The sequence below is a fragment of the Scyliorhinus canicula genome, chromosome 1 (assembly GCF_902713615.1).
Source record: "Scyliorhinus canicula chromosome 1, sScyCan1.1, whole genome shotgun sequence".
Lineage (NCBI taxonomy): Eukaryota > Metazoa > Chordata > Chondrichthyes > Carcharhiniformes > Scyliorhinidae > Scyliorhinus > Scyliorhinus canicula.
Window position 1 is genome coordinate 71,577,704 of NC_052146.1, and position 13,109 is coordinate 71,590,812.

At 41.7% G+C, this 13,109-nt stretch overlaps 1 protein-coding gene across 2 annotated transcripts in view; it reads left to right on the forward strand.

Moving 5' to 3' along the window:
* ppil2 (peptidylprolyl isomerase (cyclophilin)-like 2) overlaps window positions 1-13,109 on the forward strand; it is a 488,471-nt gene that overhangs the window by 253,796 nt on the left and 221,566 nt on the right. The window lies entirely within an intron of this gene.

Below are 13,109 nucleotides of genomic sequence, written 5' to 3' on the forward strand. Positions count from 1 at the left end.
CAGGCTCCAACCACAGTTTTCCAATCTGTCTTAGATATAGTTGTTCCAGAGGATGGATGATTGTCCGTGTTGGACATTTAAAAAAAAAAGGGAAGAACGATAAATGCAACATTAAAGCTGATCAGCCCAAAATTTTTGGAGAAACGTTTAGGGACATTAATTTATGCATGTCATAATTAATTGGTACTTGGAAAAGTATGCATTAATAGGTAAAACAATTATAGATTTGTTAAAGGCAAAATGGTGTTTGACTAACTGATTGAGTTTTTGGATGAGGAGCTTGAGGATTACTGAGACAGAACTATGAAAGAAATCAAGAGCAGGATTGCATGCTATAACACAGGGTATCCAAAACTTTTCCAGCCACAAATCCCTGCAGACTGATCCCCTGAGAAACTTTCTTATTATGTTCAAAAGTTAAACAACAAAAAATTGTTGGTTTTGCGCAGTAGGTACAAATATACAAAAACAAATTTACAAAAGTATTCCCTATTTCTTTTGATACATTTATTATAATTAAAAATCTCTTAGTCAACGAAGTACTGAACATTGAACATAGAACAGTACAGCACAGAACAGGCCCTTCGGCCCTCAATGTTGTGCCGAGCCATGATCACCCTACTCAAACCCACGTATCCACCCTATACCCGTAACCCAACAACCCCCCCCCCTAACCTTACTTTTATTAGGACACTACGGGCAATTTAGCATGGCCAATCCACCTAACCCGCACATCTTTGGACTGTGGGAGGAAACCGGAGCACCCGGAGGAAACCCACGCACACACGGGGAAGACGTGCAGACTCCACACAGACAGTGACCCAGCCGGGAATCGAACCTGGGACCCTGGAGCTGTGAAGCATTTATGCTAACCACCATGCTACCCTGCTGCCCCTTAACATTTTGTCATTTTTAAAGGGAGGATGTTGCTGTTTCTTTGCTCACAAATTCACTTAATATTAGGACTGCTACTGGAGAGCTGGATTCCATTATAAGACTTGTGTGCACTCACATTCGCTCACTCACTCTCACACACACATCTCTCTCTCTTTCTGTCTGTCTGTATGTGTCTCTCTCTCTCTCTCTCTCTCTCTCTCTCTGTCTCTCTCTGTGTCTCTGCTCTGTGTCTACCTCTCTGTGTCTACCTCTCTGTGTCTACCTCTCTGTGTCTACCTCTCTGTGTCTACCTCTCTGTGTCTACCTCTCTGTGTCTACCTCTCTGTGTCTACCCCTCTGTGTCTACCCCTCTGTGTCTACCCCTCTGTGTCTACCCCTCTGTGTCTACCCCTCTGTGTCTACCCCTCTGTGTCTACCCCTCTGTGTCTACCCCTCTGTGTCTACCCCTCTGTGTCTACCCCTCTGTGTCTACCCCTCTGTGTCTACCCCTCTGTGTCTACCCCTCTGTGTCTACCCCTCTGTGTCTACCCCTCTGTGTCTACCCCTCTGTGTCTACCCCTCTGTGTCTACCTCTCTGTGTCTACCTCTCTGTTTATCTCTGTGTCTCCCTCTTTGTGTCTCACACCACTCTCCTCTCACGCGCACATACACACACCTCTCTCTCACTCACATATAAACACACTCGCCTCTCACACGCACCCTCACCTCTCTTTTTCACACATACCTCTTCCCTGCTGACCCTCATACACTCACCCTCTCTTTTCTCTCTCACACTCACACTTCTCTCTCCCTCGCTCCAAGGCCACTACCTCCCTTGCTTCATGGTTGCTTCCCCTCCCACCCCATGGTCACTGCCTACCTCACTCCATTATCTGCTCTCGACCTGCTGTTACTAGCTTGTCCAAGCAGAGGCTGGTTTCTCACTGCAACGGCTGCACATAAGCTCACTGATGAGGCTTCTATCCACTGGAATTTAGAAGGGTAAGAGATGAAGTCATTAAGATCCCGAGGTGATTTCCAGAAGATGTTTCCTCTTGTACGAGAAACTAAAACTAGCAGTCACAGTTTTAAAATAAGACAAATGAGAAATTTTCTCTCTCAGAAGATTGCGAGTCTTTGGAACTCAAAAGACAGTGAAAGTAGAGCCTTTGAATATTTTTAAGCAGAGCTGGATAGATTCGTGATTAACAAAAGGGTGACAGTTTATCGGAGGGTAAGCAGTAATCTGGGGGTGAGGTTGCAGTCCGGTCAGCTATAATCTTATTGAATGGTGGAGCAGACTTGAGGGGCGAAATTGACCTCCAACCGTTCCTATTTCAGATCTTTTGTTTGTAATCTCCTTTATTGATGCCTTGTCTTATCATAGAATTTACAGTCAGAAGGAGGCCATTCAGCCCATCGAGTCTGCACCGGCTCTAGGAAAGAGCATCCTACTTGAGCCCACACCTCAACCCTTTCCGTAACCCAGCAACCCCACCTAACCTTGGGGCAATTTAGCGTAGCCAATCTATCTAACTTGCACATTTTTGAACTGTGGGAGGAAACCGCAGCACGCGGAAGAAACCCACGCAGACACGGGGAGAAGATGCAGACTCCACACAGACAGTGACCCAAGCCGAGAATCGAACCTGGGACCCTGGAGCTGTGAAGCAACTGTGCGAACCACTGTGCTACCAAAATGTGAATTTCTCTGAAAATTATGCGGATGGAAATAGACCAATGAATCATTCCTATCCTGTACATGGATTCGTGATAATGGATTAAAGATGTGCAATTTCCCGAGAATAATATTTTGTTCTGGGATTATTATGGAAAACAGGTATAGCCCTATTATGACTTAAATATGTTTCCACAGCAGTGACTACCTGTTTTCCTGGCTCTATTTATATTTTTGTGGAATTTTCCAATACAGTCACTTCCATCTTCCTTTGCCTCAATAGCCACAGCAACAGTCTTTTTCCCCTTTGTGCCAAAGCTTGTTTCGTTCTGGTTTGAGTTACTTGTAGAAATTCTGTCAGCCTCCCAGCACAAAACCAACAGACAGTGTAAGGAGCCCCAGGGAAGTGGGGATTGTGGAGACAAGTATTATAATGCTTGGAAATATAATTGTCATTCCTTGTCAGTTAAAAGATCTTACCCTCTCTTTGGAGTACTATAAATTCTAAAGTTCTGAAATGTTAAGATTTGGGAAATCTGTTGATCCTCAGTTTGTAAGTAAAATTTGATAGAGGTATTAAAAGTCATGAGGAGTCCAGACAGAGTGGATAGAAATAAACTATCCACTTTGGCAGAGAGGCGAAAATCAGAGGATCTATATTTAAGGTTGTCGAAAGACCCCAAAGACAACATGAAGCCAGGGTATTCAAATCCATCGAGTTTCCATTGAAAAAATAGTGAATGCTGAGAATTCTGTGCCGCCATAATCTTGCTACCTTTTATTTTGTCTTTCCGTGTCAAAAGATGATCATTCAGTCCATCAAATCAATGCTGGTTTTCTGTAAAAGCAATTTCCTTTCCTCATAACCCTGAAAATTGTTAGATATTCTATTTATACATTCCTGTTTGAAAGCCACAATTCCTGTTTGAAAGCCACAATTGAATCTACCTTCATTACTCTCACCGGCATTTTATCCCAGATCCTCACCTGTGTTGAAAAAGGTTTTCTCATATTGTCTTTGGGTCTTTCGATAACCTTAAATATAGGTCCTCTGATTTTCACCTATCTGCCAAAATGGATAGTTTATTTCTATCCACTCTGTCTGGAGTCCTCATGGCTCTTAATACCTCTATCAAATCTCCTCTCAGTGGAAGAGAATAACCCACCTTCTCTAATCTATCCTTACAATGGAAGTCCCTCAACCCTGGAACTATCCATGTAAATCTTTTCTGCATCTTGTGCAAAGCCACGACACACTTCCTAAAGTGGAATACCTTGTATTGGTCACAATTGCTGAGATTTGATGTGGGTTATTGGTGTCTTGCCCCTCGATTGCAGAACCAATGAGAACCCCAATTTGCCTTTCTCCCAGAAACCCAATGCTATTACATTCCAATCAGGCTCTTACCTGGGCAATATCGGGCCTCCTCCCTGGTTAAGCCCCTGTAAGGCAGATAACCTGCCCCCAAGAGTTGCTGACCAATCAGAGGTCACCAGACCTTGCAGCCGGCCAGCGGAGATCTCCAGATCTTGCAGCTCCACTGGGAACAATGGTAGCTGCTGGTACTAAGTTGAGCCTTCACCATGGATCACCAGTGGATCGCTGGTGAGAGGTGAGTGTAGATGGGGAGGGGGTCACCAGAGAGGCAGCTGAAAATAAGAGCAAGGGGTAAGGTGCCTTCCTGTGTCTGTACCAAGAATGACTCTATGTGTTAGGCTGCCTGAAGGGTGGTGGGATGTCCACCCTCCTGCCCGATCATACAGCTCATCTATGCCTCAGAACCCATCTGTTGGGGACGGGGACCGGGGGGGGGGGGGGCGGCAGCTGTAGTTTTGTCCAAACCAGAGTTTTATAATGGTTCACTATAACATTCTCACTTTTGTACTTTATGCCTTGATTTATAAAGCCAAACATCCCATCGGTCTTGTTTATACTTTGTCAATGTGCCCTGATTTGTTCATGTATACACATGGTCTTTCTGTTCCTGTAGCCCCTTTAGAATTGCAACCATTAGCACTGCTGCCTCACAACGCTGAGGACCCGAGTTCGATCCTGGCCCCGGGTCACTGCCCGTGTGAAGTTTGCATATTCTCCCCGTGTCTGCGTTGGTCTCACCTCCACAACCCAAAGATGGACAGGGTAGGAGGATTAACCACGTTTTTTTTTTTTTTTATAAATTTAGATTACCCAATTATTTTTTCTATTAAGGGGAAATTTAGAGTGGCCAATCCACCTACTCTGCACATTTTTGGGTTGTGGGGGCGAAACCCACGCAGACACGGGGAGAATGTGCAAACTCCACACGGACAGTGACCCAGAGCCGGGATCGAACCTGGGACCTCAGCGCCGTGAGGCGGTTGTGCTAACCACTAGGCCACAGGATTAACCACGTTAAAAGTGCCCCTTAATTGGAATTTTTTTTAAAAAAAGAAAGGAATTGCACTAATTAGCTTATATGGCCTCTTGACATTCTTTCTACCAAAATGAATCACTTATTGCTTCTCTGCATTAAATTTCATCTGCCACGTGTCCACCTCCCCCATCTTGTCTATGTCCCCTTGAAGTCTATCACTACCCTCCTTACAGTTCATTGTTCTGTACAGTTTTTTCTGCCAATCTTTGATTGCAATTTACCTGGACCAGATTCATTCTTACCCCACTGAAATTGACCCTTCCTCAACTAGTTACATTTTTTATCTGTGTTACTCCAATGTCCTTTTCAATAGCTAACCTAAACCATATGATGCTAGGAATCATTGCCCTCAATGCTCCCCTACTGATATTTGATCTACTTGATCCACCCCATCCCAGAAACAAATACACCAATACTAATCTTTCCTAATTGGGCCAGAAACATGTTGCTGTAGAGAATCCTAGTCAAATCACTTCAGAAAATCTTCCCCTTTTATACTATTATTATCCCAGTCTGCCTTAGTGCATTCACATGGATGTGCTGAAATGGACTGAAATTTAAACCAGTTAAGCAAACTATTTCATGTTGCAGTGGCTACGTGAGTCTGATTTTCTATTAACAGAGTGCTTCTGTCAGTCGGAAAAAGGCGTTCTGCCTATCACACAATTGAGCAATGTCATGTATGAATTTCAGTACCAGTGTGATGCCAGGTGCATAGGCCATATGTCCAAGTGATTGACTGATTGAATCAAACGACATGTCCTTTCCATTGTCTGTAAAAGAGTACAGACTGCATTGAATCAACCCAAAACATCCACTATTAGATGTGATTCTGTGATTGGGCAGCACTTGCTGAATAATCCTGAGTATGTTAATAGTTACACTAACAATCAATTTAATATAATCTGTCAAGCTCATAGTGTGGCTCATTATGCATGCTAGAAATGAAATACATTCATATACAGGGACCCATTCTTTGTGAACAAAAGAAAAATGTGCATTAAACAAAAGGAAGATTTGTCATTCTCGCATTTGTTCTGATGAATGAGAGACAAACAGCTCCAGTAACATTTCTCTTTTCAGCGACAATGACTTTGGTACCAATGCATAAATATATCATGAGGAAATTGTGTTTGAGAAATGAAGACGCTAACAGTGGAATTTGAATTGAAGTGGAAGATAGTTTTTCATTGGATTAGACAGAAATTTCCTATCCTGTACACATTCTACCCACACAAACAAATGAAGCCACAAAAGAATGGGATAGATGTGTTGCTGTGTTGCTTCAACATGGTTCTCATATATTCAGCAGTTTTATTTATTGGCTAGCTTTATGCTATTGGCATGTGATAATGACGGATTCCAAGTGCAGTCAATGTAAATCAAGAGCCTTCAAAATAGAAATCCAACTTTTCAGTTTGAAGAGTGATCTAATCCATGACCTTGTTTCACCCATTCAATGTGATCTGAGTACAATCAATTATCTGTAGAGAGACTCACCAGTTAATTAGTCATACTGGATCCTGTTCATAGGTTATTATAATCCATAAATTTGTGATCTGTCGATAACTCATTAACTAAATTTATGATCTGTCGATAATTAATTTGCTAAGTTATTGTCTACATTTCTCCATTTAAACACTTCAGGGATTGCCAGCGCTGTCTTATTTAAGTTTATTTCCATTACCAGGGCAATTTAGTAAACAATTTATTCTTGCAAGATTGTCTTCAAAGTCAGGCATACTTTGAGGGTGCAATCATTGTGGAAGGAGTACCATTTTAGACACTAAGTTAATGATTTGTTTCCAGGCAAAGACAGATTGCTGTCAGTGACACAATTTGTCCCTGGAACAGACATTTTATTTTGGCCTAACAAAGTAAACCCAAGTTTCTTTTCACAATACTGACCCGTGGCATCCTTTTCCAATATCAGGAATGTTTTGCAGCTGGTTCTGATGCCGTTGCAATTGTGAGCAATTGCATACCCATTGACGTTCACTGTTGTTGCTAAATCCACCCTGCGGTGTACATTTGCAACAGAAACAGGACAAGAAATGACTCTTACAGAGTCAAAATGGGCTTGGCTTTGTGCAAGTATAAACCTATAATTTACAGAATCACAATTGTTATGGCACAAAGTGTTTTGTGCCAATTCTCAAAATGAGCATTCCGGCTTAGTGCCACTCTCCTGCCTTTCTTCTCCATACGCTTGCGCATTGTTTCCATTCAGATGATCACCTCGTGCCTTCTTGAATGTCTCGATTGAACTTGCCTTCTCTGCATTTCTAGACAGTGTGTTCTTGATCCTTTTATAAGCGGGAACAGTTTCCCCCTTTCTACTCTATCCAGCCCCATCATGATTTTGAACATCTCTTTTAATTCTCCTCTCAGCTTTCTTCTCTCCAAGGAAAACAGTCCCACCTCTCCAATCTATCCTTATAACTGAAATTTCTCATCCCTGGAACCATTTCTGTAAACCATTTGCTGTCTCCAAAGCATTCACATCCGATAGTGTGGCTGTGCACAAAATTCCAGCTGAGGTCTAATTGTTCAGCAGCACCTCCTTGCTCTTGTACTCGTTGCCTCTGTTAATAAAGCCGAGGATACTGCATGTTCTATTCATGGATCTCACCACCTGTCCTGCGACATTCAATAATCTATGCATATATGCACCTAGATCCCTCTGCTCCGCCACCCTCCTAAGAATTGTTTCCCCTTATTTTATATCGTTTCTCCATGTTCTTCCTGTCAAAATGCTTCACATCACACTTATCCGCATTGAACCTCATTTGCCACCTATCTGCCCACTCCATCAACTTGTCTCTGTCCTTTTGAAGTGCTACACTGTCCTCCTCACACTATATAATGCTTCTAAGTTTTGTTTAGGTAACTTGCCATGGGCAAGAAAGTAGTGGTTAGAGAATTTTGTAAGCTACCCAGTGTTTAGGTAACTTGTTGTATTCTGTAGGTCTTTATTTGAATTGTGTACTACTCCAGAAAGCCATTTGATGAAAGATAGACCTGGAGCTAAGTTTTACACATTCATATATTTACAGAGTTACACACTGCAAGCCAATGCCTCCATACAAACAAATGTAGTTTTACTCCCTGTCTATTTATCAGGCTCAAGTGAATTCCCAATTAATGCCTACCACCTGCTTGCAATTAAACACAATTACCACATAATTAACATTGAACACAACAGATGTATGACAATTATGACATTTTGGTTTTTGACAGCCATACATTTTTGTTAGATACATTTGAATGAATGGGCATTCGCATCCCAATGGGACTTTCCACTGAGACTTTTTTGGATTGAAACTTGATATAATTGTGTTGGCGCTGCCCAGACAGCTGGTTTGTGATGCAGAGCGAGGCCAACAGCACGAGTTAAATTCTCGTACTGGCTGTGGTTATTCATGAAAGCCCTGCATTCTCTTTTTTTTTTTATTTTTTTTTTTTTTAATAAATTTAGATTACCCAATTATTTTTTCCAATTAAGGGGCAATTTAGCGTGGCCAATCTACCTACCCTGCACATTTTTGGGTTGTGGGGGTGAAACCCACGCAGACACGGGGAGAATGTGCAAACTCCACACGGACAGTGACCCAGAGCCGGGATCGAACCTGGGACCTCAGCGCCGTGAGGCAGCTGTGCTAACCACTAGGCCACCGTGCTGCCCTAAGCCCTGCATTCTCAACCTTGCCCCTCACCTGAGGTGTGGTGACCCACAGGTTAAATCACCACCAGTCAATCAGCTCTCCCCCTCAAAGGGGAAAGCAGCCTATGGTCATCTGGGACTATGGCAACTTTACTTACATACTATTACAGCACAATTGCTTGCAATTTTTTGACAGCGCTGGAAGCATGAGAAAGTTTACAATCTACTCTGTGTACACAATACCATTTTCTGGGACAATGTGCGAAAATTCAACATCAGAGCGATAACCTAGGGCAGGCTTTATTTGGTATTCCCTTGACCAATGTTCTTTCTAAACCTTTTCTTTACTGGGTGGCTTACAAAATCCTCTGAGCACCACTTTCTTGTCCATGGGCAGTTTATAATGTAAAAGTCATGACCTCCGAATATGCTGGAAATTTCTCTCAATTAATGACAAGTTCTGAGTAGCCTGTTTATATCAATGTGTGTTATATTTCAGATTGCTGCAAAGCCAACACATGTATGCATGTTAGAGGGAACATTGGTCTCAGCAACCCTTTTAGCACTATCGTGCCCTAAATTGATTTGGCAGAAACTCAGTAAAAATTTGGTATACTTCCCATTTGTGTGTTGTAGTTAAATGAACAATTATTTGTTGCAGGCATTGCTTTGAAAAGGCTTTAAAACTCTTATCCTCATCTGTCTCTCACTCTGTGCCTGGTCTGCGGTGACTTGGAGCTAGATTTACCAAATAGATTTTCATACCAGTGGTGTTAGTGTCGTGCTTCTGCTCTCTTGCTACATTAAATCCCACTGCTGCCTTACCAAGGCAGAGAACTGCGGGATAGCCTAAGATTGAGGCTATGCTACAGAAAAATGGAAAACAATTATCTGACAGCCGGTATAAGAATTTAATTAAAGCTGCCTTGCCTTTGTGGAGTTTTAGTACTTGTGGGATTATGAATCTCATTTGTACCCAAGGAAACTAACTTCCAAAGAATGCGAAGGATGCTGTATGCAGTACATGCTCTACTATTCCATTGAGCTCCTGGATGCACATTAGCTTTCAATGCTCACCCCGTCATGATTTAAACTTGTATCTTGTTTCTGGCTTAATCCTGTCATATCAAGCTTGGATCTCTCAGTTGCCCTAATAGCTCAATAATGCAAAATTTGGAAAAGTCCCTATTAATACTTTGAGTCTTCTCACTATTTAGTAAACGTTGAACCATGTCTCCAAATCTACTCTGCTGTATACTAAAGGACTTTAAAGCTGCAAAGCTATAAGTGTATAATAATGCAGCAATGATTGTTTATCTGTACATTTTCTTTCAATAATCTCATGGAAACACAAGTTTTACTGTAAATTGATGACTTCTGAACATGATATGGGCAGACACCACTTTCTTCGGCAATCATGTGCAAAGTACACTCTTTCTACTGCGCTGTTGGTCACCTTGTTATAGACGGGCAAGGAATGATGAGCTTGAATGCACTGTACAGAGTTGGAATGCATTGGAATGAAATCGATGTGTGGACATATCCTTAAAATTAGAGCTAGACTGTACAGGGGTGATAATAGGAAGCATTTCTTCAGACCACATTGATGGAGTTAAGATACTGATTCACCAGAATTGAATTAAATGATAAGACCGGCTGAAAGTGGTGAGGGTGGAAGAATGGGTCACAAATATTCCTGCAATTCTTAACTTCTCAAGATAATGGATACCATTAACATCTTGCTTTTGCTTTTGGCTAACTGTATGTATTTGGAGAAGAAGCTAACCTCTGATAAATAAACAACAGACCAAATTGTCAATAAATGCATTCCTATGTTGCACTGATGTTTAACCAGTGCTGAATTTGGCATATTGGTCATAGCTGGGACAAAACCTCTGCTGATGTTGCCATTGGCTGTCCCACGATTTGAGGAAGATTTCTATAATGTCACAAATTTCATGTGACTGAGCATGCCTAATCTTGACCCACAGATCTTTAGACATGTGGGGCAGGATGTCCCATGAAGTAGTGGAGAATCGGAGTCCTTTTTCCTTCACCGCCACTGCTCTGCCTTTTCTGTGTTGAGGAGCCAAACTACACAATAGTTACAAACATGCAAAAATCAAACTAATAGAAGTATTTTCTATTTCTTATTTGTATATATTTACTTTAATTAAAAAAGTTCTCATTAAAGCGTACTTGGGTATTATCTTTTTGTCATTTTTGATGGAAGGAGTTTTGCTGCTCCTTTGGTTCAGATGGGAAGAGCGCTTGTTTTTGAAAACTCACCATTATTCTTAGAATTCCCCCTACACCAAAAAGGACCGACATTCTAAATTGTGAACAGGGATTCTCACTCCCTGACTGCAGGCTTCGGTGGGTGCTATTCAGGTCAAACTATGTTTTCAAGTTATCCCTCGGTATAACACATACCTTCACCGAAGATTCTATCTACTTACCACTTAGTAGCATCGATGTCCTGGGTCCTGCATGGCAAAGTACGTAAAGTAGACTTTAGGAATAACCACTATTTCAGGTTAAATTAAGTTATTTTATTATCATATTTTTTCATTCTTTTAAAAGCTGCAGTCACTTTCTTTACAGAAAGATAAAAAGATCTTGCTTCTGGATACTGCTGGTTGGTTGAAGGGACCTTCAGGCCTACCTTGACAATCAATCTTCTTTAAAGTCTGGTCTTCTTGAGATGTATTCGCTGGTTAGCTCTGTTGCTGTGTCTTGTCGATCCCATGTACTGAGCTATAAGAGCTGGCTCTACTAGCTATCTTTCAGCTGACTCTGACTCCTGTTTAAATTCCAGCCTTCTTTAGATGTATAGCTGTTTAAGCTCGGCTGCTTGTCTTATCTTTCCCACGACCGAGCTGACTAAGCTGACTCTGCTTCTCTCCTCTCTCTGAGTTCTGGTCTGCTTCTGCTCCCTGGGTTTATATTCTCTTTCTAACAATTATTACGTTTTTATTACCTTATTGTAAATTAACTTATTTTACTTTGATTGTTAAAAAGTATCTTTGATCTAAATGTTCTAATACAACTAAGTATTCATTTTGGGCATAACCTCACCTCAGATCTGATTACATTGTCCTTTGTGATGTTCAAGGTTCCTTTGTGATATTCAAAAAATGCTTTGGTTTCAATAGAGGTGTTACTTTTAATTCCTGTGATTTCAATAGTTTTATTTTCCAATTGTCCCGGCTCATAACTTTGCCTTTGATTTTGACTTTAAACTATGTTTCTCGTAGACTGATAGTCTCCAAGTCTCTCCAATTTACCTGATATTAGCAAAATTTCACACCTAGAATTTTCACCAAATTCAACCGAACCTAATCCTTTCCTTTCCATTTGTTTACTAAGAGAGTTAATTTCAATGAAGGTGTGAAACATTGCTTTTAGCTGTATGCTAAAAATCCACTTCGTTATAACTTGAAAGACCTGCCTGTTTTAAACGTTGGTCACTGAATTCAATTGAAACTCTTAGCCATGCTTTTCCAGATGCTTCCTAAGATAGTTACTTTCAATGAAGGTGTGAGCCATTGTTTTTAGCTTAATACAAGAATCCTGTGTGTTTGCTAAGCCTGCTTGAGAGAAAGAATCTGCATTTTATAATCCTGTCGCTCTCCCCTCTCGCTCACTCACAAACTTGCTCTCATCTCTCTGGAATGCGGCATGCACTCACTCACTCTCATCTCTCTTATACACACACACACACACATGTCTCTGAGGCCCAGCTCTGCTCCTTCTCTGAGACCCTGCAATATCTTGCACCTTCTCACAGGCCCATTCACTTGCTGCGCTTTCTGTGCTCTCCTCGTCCTGAAAGTTTGAGTTTTGTGCCGTTTCCAGCTCGTGTAATCAGAGGCTGGATTCTGGAGAAGGGCTGGAAACAGCAGGAAACTCAACTTGCATAGATTATCTTGGCCTGCCGCGGAACCTTTGGGAGGCTCCCAAGAAACCCAGTTTGGGGAGCCCTGCTCTAAGGCACAGTGATTCAAAGTGTGATGCAGCTTGATGGATAAATTGTTGCCATTTTGAATGATATGTAGCAAACTGCTCTCCATCATTAATCCGAAAGCTGCTGCACTTCAGGTTGTTTACTTTGTCCTCCCCTGAAATGTTGGCCATTTGAGAGTTGCCAAAACAGGACCAAAGCAGGGGAGATGGTGTCCAACCACCTGGAAACAGTGTTCAGTCCATCTAAGTTGATTTTGCTGCAGTTTTGCCTGAATGCTTAAAGTGCTGGCTTCAAAAAGGGCACTAACATTTGTTCAATGCAATGGAGGCATTGGTGATCACTCTGGTGTATCACGGATATACAGCCCAGGTCTCGCTGCAGTTCAGGATTGTGGTGACGATTGCTCCTCGGTTCACTAAACTCTGGTTGGTTTGCAGAATACTTTGTTGTCAAACCGTTGTTGCCCTCGTTTATAGAAGCCTGAACTGATGGAGCTGATTTAGTGCTGGA